This window comes from Lissotriton vulgaris, chromosome 2_1 (genome assembly GCF_964263255.1).
Source record: "Lissotriton vulgaris chromosome 2_1, aLisVul1.2, whole genome shotgun sequence".
Lineage (NCBI taxonomy): Eukaryota > Metazoa > Chordata > Amphibia > Caudata > Salamandridae > Lissotriton > Lissotriton vulgaris.
Window position 1 is genome coordinate 516109748 of NC_141687.1, and position 16868 is coordinate 516126615.

Below are 16868 nucleotides of genomic sequence, written 5' to 3' on the forward strand. Positions count from 1 at the left end.
ACGCAGCCTTGTTCTGTAGTGTCCAAAGATGGCGGCTGGGCCGGGGCAGTGGTGCTGACGGGGGCCCGGGCCAGCCGATACTGGGGTGTTCGGGGGCTGGAGTTCTGTTGTAGACGGGTCGTGGGTTGCCCCGGTGGGTTGCCGGGATGGTTCTTGTCGGGGATACAGGGAGAGCAGAGGTCCGGGCCCCGCCATGCGGGGAGGGAGCGGGCCGTCCACGAGGCCTGTCCAACACTCCCCTTCGGCCTTACCCTCGGGTGTTCACGAAAGTGATGGCCGCAGCCCATCTGCGCAGATTAGGGGTGTCAGTCTTCCCCTATCTCGACGACAGGTTGTTGAAGGCGGGCTCGCCCCAGACAGTCGTCAGCCACCTCCAGACTACAGCCGACCTCTTGCACCTGCTGGGGTTCTCCATCAATGTGCCGAAGTCACACCTGTGTTCCTCTCAGAAGCTCCTCTTCATCGGAGCGGTTCCGGACCTGTGCAGTTTCGGGTTTATCCTCCCGAACAGCGGGTTCAGGATATTCAGGCTCTGATTCCAATCTTTCTGCCTTTATCCCGAGTCTCGGTCAGGTTGACGCTGCGCTCCTGGGGCTGATGGCCTACTGCATCCTTCTGGTGCATCACGCCGGGTGGCGGATAGGGGCTCTGCAGTGGGACCTGAAGTTTCAGTGGGCCCAGCATCAGGGTAACCTGTCGGACCAAGTCCTGATCTCGGAGGGCACTGCGAGACAGTTGCAGTGGTGGCTCACGGACCACGTTTGGGTCAGCGGCAGATCCCTCTCCCTACCGCAACAGGAGCACGTAGTAGTGACAGATGCGTCCCTCCTGGACTGGGGGGGCCACATGGGAGAGGCGGAAATCAGAGGCCTCTGGTCTGCGGCGGAGTCCCGGCTCCATATCAGCCTTCTGGAGCTGCGGGTGATCCAACCTGCACTGAAGGCATTGCTTCCCTCTGTCCGGGGAAGTGTAATGCAAGTGTTAGCGGACAACATCACCGCCATGTGGTACTGCAACAAACAGGGCAGGGTGGGGTTGTGGACCCTTTGTCAGGAGGCTCTGCGCCTCTGGCAATGGCTTGAACGCTAGGGCGTCACCCTGGTGGTTCAACACCTGGCAGGTTCCCTGAACGCCGGGGTGGACGGACACAGCCGCTGGTGCATGATGGATCACGAATGGCGTCTGAACTCAGACGTGGCACAAGGCCTCTTTCAGCGATGGGGAGAGCCTTGGTTAGAACTATTCGCCACCAAAGAGAACGCGCAATGTTATCTGCGCGTTGGAATTTCCAAGGTGGCACTCGCTCGGAGACGCTTTTCGTCGCGAGTGGAAGCTGCGGTCTATTGTACGCCTTTCCGCCTATACCACTTCTGCCCAGAGTGCTGAAGAAGATCAGGCGCGACCGGGCCCAAGTCATCCTTGTGGCTCCGGACTGGTCACGAAGATACTGGTATCCCGAGCCACTCTGCATGTCAGTCGATCCCCCGATTTGTCTGCCTCTTCAGGAGGACTTTCTGTCGCAGCAGCAGGGGACGGTCCTCCACCCGAACCTGTCCAGTCTCCACCTTCATGCGTGGAGATTGAGCGGCGACAGTTGAGGCCATTTGACTTGCCTCCTGAAGTCTATGATGTCATTCTGGCAGCCAGGCGTCCCTCCACAAAATCGGTATATGCCTGCAGGTGGAACACATTTATTACATTGTGCACGGCAAAGGCCGTGGATCCCCTTTCTGCCCCCCTTTCAGAGGTACTCCTCTTTCTTCTTTCTCTTGCTCAGCAGGGCTCTGCTCTGGGCACTGTCAAAGGCTACCTCTCTGCCATTTCAGCCTTCTTAAGGCTTTTCTGATCAGCCTTCTCTTTTCAAGTTCCCTGTTGTAAATAGATTCTTGAAGGGCATCCCTCACATGTTTCCTCCTGTTCCTTTTGTGATGTCTCATTGGGACTTGAACCTTGTTTTGACTTATTTGATGTGCGCTCCTTTCGAGCCACTTCACAATTGCCCTCTTTGTCTTCTCACTCTTAAGACTGCCTTCCTGGTTGCCATCACCTCTGTCAGGACAGTGAGTGAGCTCCAGGCTCTTTCTTCCAAACCTCCTTTCCTTTCTGTCCATCCGGACAAAGTTGTCTTGAGAACGCGTCCCTCTTTCCTGCCCAAGGTAGTCACAGCCTTCAACATCGGGCAGTCCATCACCTTGCCCACCTTCTTTCCGCCTCCGCATCCCTCGAAAGAGGGAGAGAGGCTCCACCGTCTGGACCCAAAAGGTGCGCTCTCATTCTATCTGGATCGCACACACCAGTTCCGGGTGGCCGACCAGCTCTTTGTTGGTTATGTGGGCGCTAAGAAGGGACGGGCGGTGCACAAACGGACCATCTCTCGGTGGGTCGTGTTGTGCATCAGGGTATGCTACTCTTTGGCTAAAAAGGAGCCTCCTGTTGGGTTGACGGCCCATTCCACTCAGGCCACGGCGGCTACTATTACCCTGGGTCTGGGAGTCCCTTTGCAGGACATCTGTCAGGCAGCTACTTGGGCCTCGTTGCACACGTTCGCTAGACACTACTGTCTGGACAGCCAAGTCCGGAGAGTTGGCTTTTTAAGCCATTCTGTTCTCCAGGACTTTCTGGTGTGATAATTGGTTCGCAGACCCACCACCAGGGTTGGTATTGCTGGGGTATCTATTCTAAGGTAAGGAATCTAACACCAACCTGTTTCTTTCAGATGCACAAGTTACTTACCTTCGGTAACCATATATCTGTAAGAAAGAGTAGTTAGTGTTAAATTCCTTACCGCCCCACCCACCCTCCCCGTTCTGCGAACCGATATCTAGGTTTAAGGTACATCCCTTTGAGGGCCTTAGTTTTATGGCACCAGTGTCGGTTTTTATCATGGCTCTGCGTTCCTGGCGCGGAAAAGCTGTGCATAAGAACTGATGTCAGCGCGCGAGAGCGGCGTCTCAGTAATCTGGCGATGTCATCCCGGCGCCGACGACGGACGCAGAGCCACAGACGACGCCTACCGACACGCAGTACTCCGACGACGTCATCACGGCGCCCACGACGACTGACGCAGAGCTGCAGCTGAAGCCTACCGACGCGCAAGGGTACTGCTAAGCAAAACTTTCCGGATCCAGTCTGACGCCTGGGGATATTCTAAGGTAAGGAATCTAACACTAACTACTGTTTCTTACAGATATATAGTTACCGAAGGTAAGTAACTTGTGCTTCAAGCACCACCAAAGAGGTTAAATGACCGCAGTGAGAGGAAAAAGGTTAATTAACCAGAATACGAAGGTTAAATAATCAGAGGAAAGAGGAAAAATAACCACAGCATGGAGATGGAGGTTAAGTAACCAGAGGACAATGGTTAAATAACTAGAGCAAGAGGATGGTTGGTAGATATCAAGAACCAGAGGACAAATGATAAATAACCAGAACTGGAGGATAAAACTTTCCCAGCAAACTAAGAAAGTGACTATTTCTTGATGTGTAGATGCATGATGTGTGTTTTCGGCAAAGCACGCACCCGGACATTTCATCCCAGGCAAGCAATAGGCTGAATTGTGACTGTGGAGCCAGAAGTGACAGAGGAGGGGAGAGCGGGGGGGGAGGTGGACATTTGCCTTGCCCCAGTTTCAAATGCCATGGTTTAACTACCTGTGCAGTTCCCTGCTTTGGCGTCTCTCGGTTTTGTGAATGGTGCCCCCTTGACATGTCTACTTCAGAACACCTGCCTGGGTGGGTAATGGCCGCCCTGAGAAGAGGCCTTGCCGCATCACCAGGAGTAGTTGTACAAGTGCACAGTGAGCAGCCCAAAACACTTCACAGCTAAATATAGACTCCTAGCAAGTTCTACAAACACCAGTTGTGCAACATGGAAGGACTCAAACCACACAGAAAAAAAGCTAGAAAATAGGAAAATGCTGAATAGCCATCTCCATAAAGCTGTAGGCAAGTAGCAAGCTGGCAACCAACTGTGAGAGGCAATTAGGACAGGAAGGCAGCAGAAGGCGCTACGGGTGTCTCTGGAAAGATGTAGTCTTTTTTTCTTTAGCATATTATTTGACAGTAAAATGTGCACTACATTGAACCCCAATTCCCGCTGGCTTGTGGGCAAGCTGTACAGTTTGACGAGAAGAGGTTATCCAGCATACAATGTTTAACAAGTTGTTAAGTTTATGTGTGCTCCAACATCATGCAGCTTCCCCTTTACCTGGATAAACAATGGCAATACAATCGTCCCATGTTAGTAAAGTTCAAGAATCTGTTTTCAAATTCCAATCAATAGTGGATATTTTGCTTAATTCAGGATGTGTATTATTTGCTAATTTACAAGCATCATATACTATAATCACACAATCTTCATTTTAAGCTACAAAACCTCCTTCCACATCATGGTCAAGGGCAATAAGACAATTTAAAATGTGGCAGTCATTGGTAAGGTAAACTACAAAAGATTACAGAATTTTAAATTTCATAGGAGTGCATGTCATAATTCAATACAGTACAATACATATAGAAGGCAACCTGTACATTTGGTCTCAAATGTCAATTGAAATACCATATATGGAAGCGAAAGTTGTACTAATGACACAGGGGCATTTGGTGACCAAAAACATTTGCATACATTTTAAACAGGCTCTAAGCACTAAGGTGGAGAAAAGATTGTGAACGTGTTTCAATCTGACTTACCTGTGACAAAAAAATAGTTGTTTTTTTTCCTGAGAAAAATATGGGAAATAATAACAGTACACTCTTTAGAACATTTCGAAACAAACTGCTGTCAAAGTGCCACCTGTGACCGAGGAATATGCAGAGCACCCTGACTCTCAATCAGATTGTGCTATATTATTTCCAAATTGGCCCTTCATCTGATAGGTGCACTTGCCAGAGAGTGTACTTGCCTTTTCTCTACTTACTATCAAAATAAGATTCAAGACTTCTACACATTGGTGAGCTAGATGATGGGTTCACTAATCAGGTGCTAAGTGTGCAATGGCTGACTGGTCTTATATTTCTTTTGAGTAACGCAACTCATTTTTCTGTTCTCTTACAAAAAAACTATTTGCTTCAGATTGCTGGACTGTACTATCTCTCCCCTACACCTGCTCAGTTGATTGCTAGCTGTCAGTCAATGATACAAAGTTCTCCTACCCTGCAGACCCAAATCCAACAACAGCAAGTAGTTACATTTGGGAGTTCAAAGTGCATTCTCTGATTATCTGAAAGAGACACATTAGTGATAGATTCCTTACCTTAGATTATCCTCATGTGTCAGACTGGATCCCGAAAGTTTTCGTCAGCAGTACCCATGAACGTCGGTAGGTGGCGTTGTGCGGCTCCGTGCCCGTCGCTGGTGCCGTAAGTGCCGAAATGACGTCACAGAGACTACTTAGGCACCACCCATGCGCCCTGACGTCAGTTCATTCTTTTTCCATGCCAGCCAGCGCAGATCCGGTTAGAGCATGTACCCTAGACTAACTTTTTGGGGACTTTTAGTCTCTACTTCTTTGAGTCTTTGACTCCTGGTGTCTGGGTTTAAATCCTGCGGGGCCTGCTGCCGTACGATGTCGGTGGTCGACCCCCATGGTTTCTGTCTCTACTGTCTGGAGCGCGACTATGACCCCAGGTCATGTTCCGCCTGTCTGGCCATGGCTCCGAAGGCTTTGCGGGAGCGGTCTCGCCAAGCTGCTGGAGGCTCGGCTGTCGACTCTGCGCCGTTTGAGGTCCAGGAGTCACTTGAGGGACCGACCGCGAAACTATCATCATTGGGTCCAAGTCTTCACCCTCAGAATCGGGTAAAAGACGTCACAAGAAAAAGTTGACGAAACGTGTATGCTCTCCGACCTTCCCCCGTCGTTCTCCGGATGCGGACGAGAGGGCCAGAGGTCCTTCCCCTGCGGCTGAGAGTCCTGAAGCCTACCCGCCCCACCCAAGTCAGTTGGCGACTCCGGCCCGGTGCTCGAGTTCCTTGCCGCCATGGACCGCCTTTCCAGGCCTGGGGCACCCGCCGGCACACCTATGGGCCCCACTGTCCCTATTGAGGGCCCTTGCTTGCCGGCATATCCGGCCCGGCGCCGCAGGGTCCTCCGCTGGCGGCTCTGACTTCCCTTGCGGCTCCGTTCCCGGTGCGGCAATGGGTTCCGTTCATCCCACCTCGGCCCTTGCCAGAGTTTCCGGGCTATTTTGCTCAGGCTTGGGACCCTAATTGGGGAGCATTTCTTTTCCCCTGTGCCTCCCCCGCCGCTGCAGCCTGTGCCTCGGGCCGTGGAGGAGGGGGATGACTGGGAGGGGTCAGAGGACCCTCTTGCACGGCAGGGCGAGTCCAAACATAAGTGGGCGGAGGACTCGGAAGATGCAGGTGGCCTTGACCTCTCCTCTGAGCCTGAGTTTGTCTCTCCTCCCGCTGTCATGGAGGAAGGCTACACATCCATTGTGGTGCTACGTAGAGCAGCTGAGGCTCTTGACCTTGATCTGCCTACTGTTACTCTCAAAAAGAACCTCCTTACTGAAGTGCTTCAGCCGGCGGCAAGTTCAATGGAACCGCTGATTCCGTTCAACGAGGCCTTGGCGGACGTTTTGATGGGCACCTGGTTTAGACCAGCCACAGGGGTTCCTGTGGATAAAAACGTGGTAACCCTGCCTATTTAACGAATCATCCGACCGCGGAGAGCCTGGTCATTCAGGCCTCCACTTCCCAAAGTGCATTCCCTATCACCCCACCGGATAAGGAACCGAAAAACCTGGAGCAGTTTGGAAAAAAGTTGTTTTCCTCTGCCAGCCTAGGGCTGCGGGCAGTCAACACTGCATGCCTCTTGGGCCACTACTCTCACGCTGTGTGGGACACAGTGACGCAAACTCTGCCCCAGTGCCTGGAGGAGGTGCGGGCTGTACTTTCCCCAAGCTGTTGTGGAGGGAAAGGATGCTACGAAGTTCGCCATTTGGTGTGGGCCAGACACCGCTGTCTCTTTGGGGAGAGCCATCTCCACAACGGTGGCCTTGCATCGCCATGCCTGGCTGCGGTCCACAGGGTTTTCGGGGGATGTCCAGAGTTCCCTCATGGACATGCCTTTCGATGGTACTCACCTATTTGGCGATAAGGCAGACAGTGCGCTGGAGTGTTTCAAGGACTCTCGGGCGACTGCCAACTCCTTGGGTCTCTCCACCACATGCCCGGCCACGTCTGCCTCTCGTCCCTTTCATGGCCATAGAAGGGGCGCCCTTACACGTTCGTTCAGTCAGAAGCCTGTGCAGAACCAACCTCAGCACAGCCGTGGTTGTGGTGGCCGCCGTGGCGGCGCAGGAGGTCAGCGTGCGGGTCAGTCCACCTCCGCTCCCGCAGCATACACCTCAAAGCCTTCCTAGTCTGAGTTTTGGGGTGCACCCCACGCCAGTTGGAGGCAAGATTCAACATCACCTCCCCGACTGACGTTCTGTCACTTAGGACAGGTGGGTGCTGCAAATCGTCCGAAGGGGTCACTCCCTCCCCTTAAAGTCTGCCCCCCCCCCAGTTCCGCTGCATGTCGGGAGATCACTTTGCGCTTCTCCAACAGGAAGTCATGTGGTTGTTATTCCCCCTACTTTCTGGTTCCCAATAAGGACAAAGGGGGCATGAGCCCCATCTTGGACCTCAGGAACGTAAATCGCTTCCTCCGGAAAGGAGAAGTTCAAGATGTTTACTCTGGATCAGTTCTTGGCTGCCCTCGACCCTGGAGACTAGATGGTAGTGTTGGACTTGCAGGACGCATATTTTCACATCCCCGTCCTGCCGGCCCACCGGCGTTACCTGCGGTTCATGGTAGGCCAGGAGCAATTTCAGTTTGACGTGCTCCCATTCGGCCTTACCAGCGCCCCTCGGGTGTTCACGAAAGTGATGGCGGTGGTCGCAGCTCATCTGCGCAGGTCAGGGATGTCAGTCTTCCCCTACCTCGACGACTGGTTGTTGAAGGTGGCCTCGCCCCAGGCAGTCGTCACCCACCTTCAGACTACGGCTGATCTTCTGCATTTGCTGGGGTTCTCCATCAACGTGCCAAAGTCGCACCTGAGTCCCTCTCAGAAGCTCCCCTTCATCGGAGCAGTTGTGGATTCAACGCAGTTTCAGGTTTATCCTCCAGAGTAGCGAGTCCAGGAAATTCAGGTTATGATTCCGATCTTTAAGCCTATATCCCGGGTTTCAGTCAGGATGAACCTCCGGCTCCTGGGCCGATGGTGCAACATGCCAGGTGGCATATGCGCGCTCTGCAGTGGGTCCTGAAGTTCCAATGGGCACAGCACCAGGGCAACCTGTCCGATCATGTCCTGATCTTGGAGGGCACTGCACGACAATTGCAGTGGTGGCTCACGAATCGCGATTGGGTCAATGGCAGATCCCTCTCCCTTCCCCAACCAGAGCACACAGTGGTGACTGATGCATCCCTCCTTGGAAGGTGCGGCCACTTGGGAGAGGCGGAGATCAGAGGCCTCTGGTCTCGGCGGAGTTCCGGCTCCATATCAATCTTTTGGAGCTTCAGGCGATCCGACTTGCACGGAAGGCATTCCTTCCCTCTGTCTGGGGAAGTGTAGTGTAGGTGTTCACGGACAACACCACCGCCATGTGGTATTGCAACAAACAGGGCGGGTTGGGGTCATGGACCCTATGTGAGGAGGCTTTGCGCCTCTGGACATGGCTGAAACATCAGGGCATTACCTTGGCTGTTCAACACCTGGCAGGTTCTCTGAACTCAAGGGCAGACTTACTCAACAGTTGGTGCTTGATGGATCACGAATGGCGTCTGAACTCTGACATGGCGCAAGGTCTCTTTCTGCAGTCAGGAGAGCCTTGGTTAGATCTATTCGCCACCGAAGAGAACAGGCAATGTCATCAATTCTGCGCATTGGAATTTCCAAGGCGACACTCGCTCGACGACGCTTTTCGTCGCAACTGACGTTGCAGGCTGCTGTACGCCTTTCCCCCATACCACTTCTGTCCAGAGTGCTGAAGAAGATTCGGTGCGACCGAGCCTAAGTCATCCTTGTGGCTCCGGATTGGGCACAAAGATACTGGTATCCTGAGCTACTCAGCATGGCGATCGATCCCCGATCCGAATACCTCTTCTGGAAGATCCCCTGTCACAGCAGCAGGGGACGGTCCTCCACCCGAATCAGTCCAGCCTCCACCTCAATGCGTGGGCAATGAGCGGTGACAGTTGACAGCTTTCGATCTTCCTCCTGAGGTCGGTGATGTCATTCTGGCAGCCAGGCGTCCCTCCACTAAGACGGTATACGCCTACAGGTGGAACAAACTTGTGGCATGGTGCACAGCGAAGGCTGTTGATCCCCTTTCTGCCCCTCTTTCTAAGGTCCTTCTGTTCAATCAGTTAATATAGCATTTGTAAAGCGCACTACTTACCGTGAGGGTCTCAAGGCGCTGGGGGGTGGGGGGATGCTGCTACTGCTCGAAGAGCCATGTCTTGAGGAGTCTTCTGGAGGACAGGTGGTCCTGGGTCTGCGGTAGGTGGTTGGGGAGGGTGTTCCAGGTCTTGACGGCGAGGTGGGAGAACAATCTGCTGCCGGAGCGGAGCTGGCAGGTGGGGGTGTAGAAGCTGAGTCGGCTGTTGAGGTACGCTGGTCTGGTGTTGTGGAGTGCCTTGTGTACGTGGGTAAGGAGCTTGAAGGTTATCCTCTTGTTGACGGGGAGCCAGTGCAGGTCTCTCAGGTGAGGTGTGATGTGGCTGCAGCAGGGGACGCAGAGAATCAGGTGTGCAGAGTCGTTCTGTATGTGTTGATGCCGTTTCGGGAGTTTGGCCGAGGTTCCTGCGTAGAGGGCGTTTCCGTAGTCCAACCTGCTGCTGACGAGGCCCTGGGTGACTGTTCTTCTTGTTTCGGTGGGGATCCACCTGTAGATCTTGCGGAGCATGTGGAGGTGTTGAAGCAGGAGGAAGAGACGGCTTTGACCTGCTTGGTCATGGAGAGGGTGGCCACCAGGAGTTGTTCCAGGCCGAAGCGGTGGATCCGATGATGAGGACCTCCGTCTTGTCCGAGTTCAGCTTCAGTTGGCTGTTTTTCATCCACTCGGCGACCGCTTTCATTCCTTCGTGGAGGTTGGTTTTGGCAGTGTGGGGGTCCTGGGTGAGGGATAGGAACAGCTGGGTGTCGTCGGCATAGGAGATAATGTTGAGGTTGTGTAGTCCGGCGACTCGGGGGAGCGGTGCCATGTAGTTGTTGAACAGCGTTGGGCTGAGGGATGAGCCCTGGTGTACGCCGCAGATGATCTCGGTGGCTTTGGAGCGGAAGGGGGGTGGCGGACGCTCTGTGTCCTGCCGGTAAGGAAGGAGGTGTTCCAGTTCAGGGCCTTTTCTTGGATCCCGGCGTCGTGGAGGCGTGTTCCTAGTGTGTGGTGGTAGACCATGTCGAAGGCGGCTGACAGGTCCAGGAGGATGATGGCTGCGGTTTCTCCGTTGTCTATCAGTGTCCTGATGTCATCGGTGGCGGCAAAGAGGGAGGCTTCAGTGCTGTGGTTGCTGCAGAAACCGGACTGTGATGGGTCCAGGATGCTGTTTTCCTCAAGCTAGCGGGTCAGTTGTTTGTTGACGGTCTTCTCTATGACCTTTGCCGGGAATGGGAGCAGGGAGATATGCCGGAAGTCCATGGGGTCCGCCTTGGGTTTCTTGAGTAAGGCGTTCATCTCGGCGAGCTTCCAACTCTCCGGGAAGGTTGCTGTCTCGAAGGAGATGTTGATGACTTTCCGGAGGTGGGGTGCAATGGCTGTGCTGGCTTTGTTGAAGATGTGGTGTGGACAGGGGTTCGACGGAGATCCGGAGTGCATGGTGTTCATGACCTTAGTGGTGTCGTCGTCGTTGATGTTGGCCCAGGAGAGTAGGCGGTTTGTGCGGATGGTGGTCGTGGGGGAGGGGGTTTCAGTGGTTGTCGTGGCGGTCATGTTGTTGAAGCTGTTGTGGATGTCTGCGATCTTGTGATGGAAGAAGGTGGCCAGCGAGTCGCACAGGTCTTGCGAAGGTGGGATGTAGTTGGTGTTGGAGCTGGGGTTGGAGAGTTCCTTCACTATGTTGAAGAGCTCTTCGCTGTTGTGTGCGTTGTTGTCTACGCTGTCTTTGAAGGGGGCCCTTTTGGCTGATCTGATGAGGTAATGGTGTCTGTGTGTGGCGTTCTTGTGGGCTTCGTAGCTGTCCGGTATTAGTTCCCGGTGCCAGTTCTTCTCCAACTTTCGGCATGTTTGCTTGGATGCCTGAAGATCTTCAGTGAACCAGCTGGCTTTCTTGCTGGTGTGACTGTTAGAGGGTTTCTTGACTGGGGAGAGGGTGTTGGCGCAGTCGTCGATCCCCTGTCTGCGGTCGGGCGCCGGGCGGCGGTGTCAGCGTCGGTGGGCTCGGAGGTGGGCTCAGGGGGAGGGTGGTGGTTAGCTGGTCTTTGGTGACTTTGCTTCAGTAGCAGCGAGGCATCTGTTGGGAGTGGTGGTGCGAGGTGGGTTTTCGGAAGGGGAAGTGGATGCAGTGATGGTCGGTCCAGTGGAGTTAAGTGGTGTGGTTGAAGGAGACACGGGCACTTGCGGAAAAGATGGTGTCAAGCGTGTGGCCGGCTAAGCGGGTGGGTGTTATGACGAGTTGTCTGAGTCCGAGGTTAGCTAGGTTATCGATCAGGGTGGTGGAGTTGGTGTTGTTGTTCTCGAGGTGTAGTCCATGGAGGTGAGGCCGTGTGTGCTGATGAAGTCGGCGATGGAATCGCTGAACTGTGGTCGGGGTCCGGGGGTTTTGTAGACAAGAGTTCCTTTGAGGGCGATGTTGGAGTCAGTGTGGATCTGGAAGTGCAGGTGTTCGGCGGTGCTGAGGGTGTCGTCGGTGTTGGTCGAGACTCTGAGGGCAATCCTGTGGATTATGGCCATTCCTACTACGTTGATGCGATCCCTGTGGATGATCATGAAGCCGTGCGGGATGGCTATGGGGATGTCGGGTGCCGAGGAGGGGTTCAGCCATGTCTCCATCAGGAAGGCGACGTCTGGGGAGGTTGAGTCGAATAGGTCCCAGAGTTCTATGGCTTGTTTGTGGGCGGAGCGGGTGTTGAGGTGGATGCATCTGAGGTAGTTGGGTTCTTTCCTGGTCGATGGGTGGGTGGGTCGGATGCTGGTGTAGCTGCAGTTCCGGAAGGAGAAGGGTCCTTGTGTGCACATCGGGGCGGCCAGGCAGCAGGTGCGTGATCGTCCGTCGTTGAGTGCGTGGAGGGTGCTGGAGTTGTAATGGAGTCGGTCCTCATGGCGTTCGCGGTGGCCAGGGGTCCTGGCGCTGGGTGCGGTTCAGGCGCAGACTGGCGCAGACAGGTTTGCCTTAGGCACGCCTTTGGCGTGCCCGCTGCGCAGTCGCGCCGTGGCCACCATAACAAGGGGAGGTGGGAGGGAGGAGCAGCTGGGAGGAGGGAGTGGGCGAATGGGAGAGCTGGGGGGCGGGCAGCAGGGAGCGCAGCGGCGGGAACAGGCGGACAGCGGAGGAATGGCCAAAAAGGAGAGAATGGCACAGAAGGAAGGGGGAGCAAAAAACCAACAGTGACATTACAGAGAACACAATGGAATTTACAAAAAGCAAAAAAAGACCAACAATGAGCCATACCAAGAGCACAGACTACAGTAGCGTAGAAAGGAAACCAAACCATGAGCAGGAGCAGGGGGTTCTCGAACCCCTGATGGCAGCAGCAGCATCAGGCTGGGGCATGGGCACACAGGTGCAGCTGTGCGGTGTGGGGAGCGACCTACCAAGGGTCAAGGGTTCCTACTATCCATGGCCCAGCAGGGCTCTGCTCTGGGCACTATCAAAAGTTATCTTTCTGCCATCTCCGCCTTTCTAAGGCTTCCAGATCAGCCTTCTCTCTTTAAGTCCCCGGTTGTTAACCGTTTCCTGAAAGGCATTACACACACTTTTCCTCCCGTGCCTTTCATAATGCCTCAACGGGACTTAAATCTAGTATTGACCTATCTAATGTGCGCTCCCTTTGAGCCCCTTCATGACTGTCCTTTACGTCTTCTTACTCTAAAGACGGCTTTCCTGGTAGCTATCACCACTACCAGAAGAGTGAGTGAGATCCAGGCTCTTTCTTCTAAACTCCTTTCCTTTCTGTTCATCCGGACAAGGTGGTTTTAAGGACCCGTCCTTCTTTCTTGCCAAAGGTTGTCACGCCCTTCCACACCAGGCAGACCATCACTTTGCCCACCTTCTTTCTGCCTCTGCATCCTTCGAAAGAGGAAGAGAGGCTCCACTGTCTGGACCCAAAACGTGCGGTCTCGATCTATCTGAAGCGCACACAACCGTTCCGGGTGGTTGACCAGCTCTTTGTTGGCTACGTGAGTGCCAAAAAAGGTTGGGCCATGCACAAACAGACCATCTCTCGGTGGGTCGTTCTGTGCATCAGATCATGTTACTCGTTGGCTAAGAAGGAGCCTCCTGTGGGGCTATCTGCCCATTCTACCAGGGCAACGGCAGCCACTACTGCCTTGGGATGTAGCGTTCCCTTGCAGGACATTTGTCAGGCAGCTACATGGGCCTCACTACATACGTTTACCAAGCATTACTGCCTTGACAGTCCAGTCCGGAGAGACGGCTTCTTTGGCTGTTCTGTTGTCTGTGACTTTCTGGTGTAATCTTATTCGCAAACCCACCACCGGGGTTGGTATTGGGGTATCTATTCTAAGGCAAGGAATCTATCGCTAATGTGTCTCTTTCAGATGCACAAGTTCCAAATTGTGTAACGATATATCTGTAAGAGACATTAGTTAGTGATAGATTCCTTACCGCCCCACCCATCCTCCCCGTTCTGCGAACTGATTTCTATGGCTAAGGTCATCCCTTTGAGGGCCCCAGTTTCATGGCAAGAGTGGTCAGTTTCTTGCATGCCTCTGCGTTCCTGACGCGGAAAGTCGTGTACAGAACGGACGTCCGCACGCATGGGTGGCGCCTAAGTAGTCTCCGTGATGTCATCTCGGCTCTTACAGCACCAGCGACAGAAGTGGAGCTGCACAACGTCACCTACCATCGCACAGGGGTACTGCTGACGAAAAACTTTCCAGATCCAGTCTGACGCCTGGGGATATTCTAAGGTAAGGAATCTATCACTAACTACTGTCTTTTACAGATATATTGTCACACAAGTAGTAACTTGTGCAATAACACTTAAACCATATAGATTTCTAATAAACAATAGCACACAGGTAAAATGTACAGATGATTTGACAGAAGCCACAACTCTCTGGACACTTTACTGCCTTCTCCTAACTCTTCCCCTTGGTCTAAGGGTCCTCACGACCTGGACACCTCTTTGGGTTCTACCTGGACTTGACCCCAATTCCCTCCTTGCAGCCTCATGGCTACAGGTAACCTTGACACTAATGGTGTAGCAGCGCTTGAGGCTACCATGCTGACCAGCACCTTTGCAACCGAACACCATAGGGCAGGTAAACTCAAACTGCTGGTGGGTCCTTGGACCTTGACACCTAAGCACCTTAAGTCCTAAATGGCACCTCCATACATCAACTGCAAGTATATGTCTGCTATGTATGTTTTTCCCCCCAAAGGATAACATTACCTTGTTCGAGGCTCGTATATCAAAAACCATTATTTGGAGATTTTACTGTTTTCTTGTAAAACAATAACTCCAAAAGAACTTACCTGATTCCAAAGATCTTGGTATCTTAATTCATATAAAAATATCTGTATTTTTCTAATTTGGTCTTGTGTTTCTTTTTGAATGTGTATCTTATTTATTGACTCTGTGTGTACAACAAATGCTTAACACTCCTCTATGATAAGCCTAAGCTGCTTGACCACACTACCACAAATGGAGCACTTGGAATTATTGAAGTAAGCCCTGTAAACCAATAAGGGACATCATGTGTGCTTTTTGCATAGTGTACCCTTACAGCGCTTCTACATAAAAAGCCACCTTCCTACAGAGGAAAGAAAAAAGGGAGAAAGGAGGAGCAGTGGAAAGGGAGATGCTTGAGGGGGAGTGGGCCGGGAAGGAACAGATGAGTAGATTCAGGAGAGGAAGGCGTGGTATGAAGAGGAGAAAAGTGTGGAATGTGAAAGGTTAGGGACTTGCATAGGAGGAGAGAAAGGTGTGAGGAATGGGAAGAAGTGAGAGAGATAGGGAAGAGTGAGGTGGGGTGGGGTGGGGTGGGGTGGGGTAAGTGGTGGAATTGGTGAGAAATGTGAAAGGATAGGGGAGACGACTGGTAAAACATGAGAGATAAGTGGCAGGAGCATTGGTACAGTCCAAGGAGTGGTAGAGTGGGTTGTACGTGTGTTTTGTGTTTGCATTGTCTTTGTTCTTGCTGACCACAGATTTACTTGGACATTGTACGTTTACTGTAGTGATGTTTACAGCACCGATTATCACTTTCTTTCAAAATACTCCTTACACCTACTAAATACTGGATTGCATGCAAAATGTAAAAGCTTCATGATCCTATTTTGCCCCTTTATTTTCCCATTTCCACTTCTTGATAATCCCCATTATACTCGATAGGTTGTAGTTTGATCTTTCTATTATTGGGTCCTACATTGTATTGCTGATGGAAGTGTACTGAAACAGTAAAGAGACATATGGACCTTTTTCTTAAAATATTGTTTAATTGCTTTTTTAGAATCTAATGCACAATCACAGTACCTCTTCAAACTGCCCATGTTAGTATAACATCTCATCTGAAAGAGGCACCTTAGTGATAGATTCCTTACTTTAGAATATCGCCAGGCGTCAGACTGGATCCGGAAAGTTTTGCTTAGCAGTACCCCTGCGTGTCAGTAGGTGGCGTCATGCTGCTCCGCGTCCGGCGCTGGCGTTGTATGCGCCAAGATGACGTCACCGAGACTACTTAGGCGCCACCCATTCGTGCTAGCGTCAGTTCTTTTTTTTCCGCGCCAGTAAGCGCAGATCCGGTTAATGCACGTACCCTAGTCATTTTGTGACTATCTTTTGAGACTTATGTCTTGTGTTGGTTTCTCTGGTGCTAGTAGTACCAGGATGCAGGATCAGGGGCCTCGTTTCCTTAAAGAGCAATTAAAACCTTACACCCCAGTCAGAACACTCCGCTCCTCTACTCTTAACCAACTAATCACTCCACGAAGCAGAACAGTCACATGGGGCGACCGTCGCTTCATTGCTGCAGCTTCCAAGATCTGGAATACCCTACCATACTACGTTAAATACAGCCCCTCACTCCTACAGTTTAGGAAACGATTGAAAACGTGGTTGTTTGACCAGTAATATAGACCTTCTGCCCACTGTACCACTTCTAAGGAGAGACATTACTGCAGTCTAGCGCCGAGACACCCATGGGTATTTGGTTGCGCTCTATAAATGCCAGTAATAAATAATAAATAGTGATGCCTGGTTTTAAGTCTTGCGGGACCTGCCGTCGAAATATGTTGGTAGCGGACCCTCATGATGTCTGTCTCTACTGCCTGTAGCTCGACCATGACTCCCGGTTCTGTCTGGACTGTGGGGCTATGGCCCCGAAGGCCCTGCCAGAGCGGCGCCGGAAGTTGTTTGAAGTTTGGCACTTGTCCCCGCGCCGCTCCAGATCCAGGGGTCGTTCCTGTGACTGCTCGCGGAATCGTCACCACCACTCCTCTTCCCCTTCGGATTCAGGTAAGAGAAGGCACAAAAAGAAGTTGAAGAAGCGTTTTCGCTCTCCAACGTCCCCCCGTTGGTCCCCGGATGCGGACAAGGGGAACAGGGGCTCCAATGGAGCCTGGGAGTCCCGTGGCCTACCCGCCTTACCTAGGTCCGTCGGCAACTCCCTCACAAATTCAAGAATTTCTTGCTGCTATGAACCTCCTGTTTAGGCTTCGGGCTCCCGCTTGTGTGCCTTCAGGCCCCGCAGTCCGCGTGCGGAT

The 16868-nt window shown here is 52.6% G+C and overlaps 1 protein-coding gene across 1 annotated transcript in view; it reads left to right on the forward strand.

The window, feature by feature from the left end:
• The window catches only part of VPS8 (VPS8 subunit of CORVET complex), a 1704823-nt gene that overhangs the window by 1353343 nt on the left and 334612 nt on the right, over positions 1-16868 (forward strand). The gene's annotated exons all lie outside the window — the stretch shown is intronic.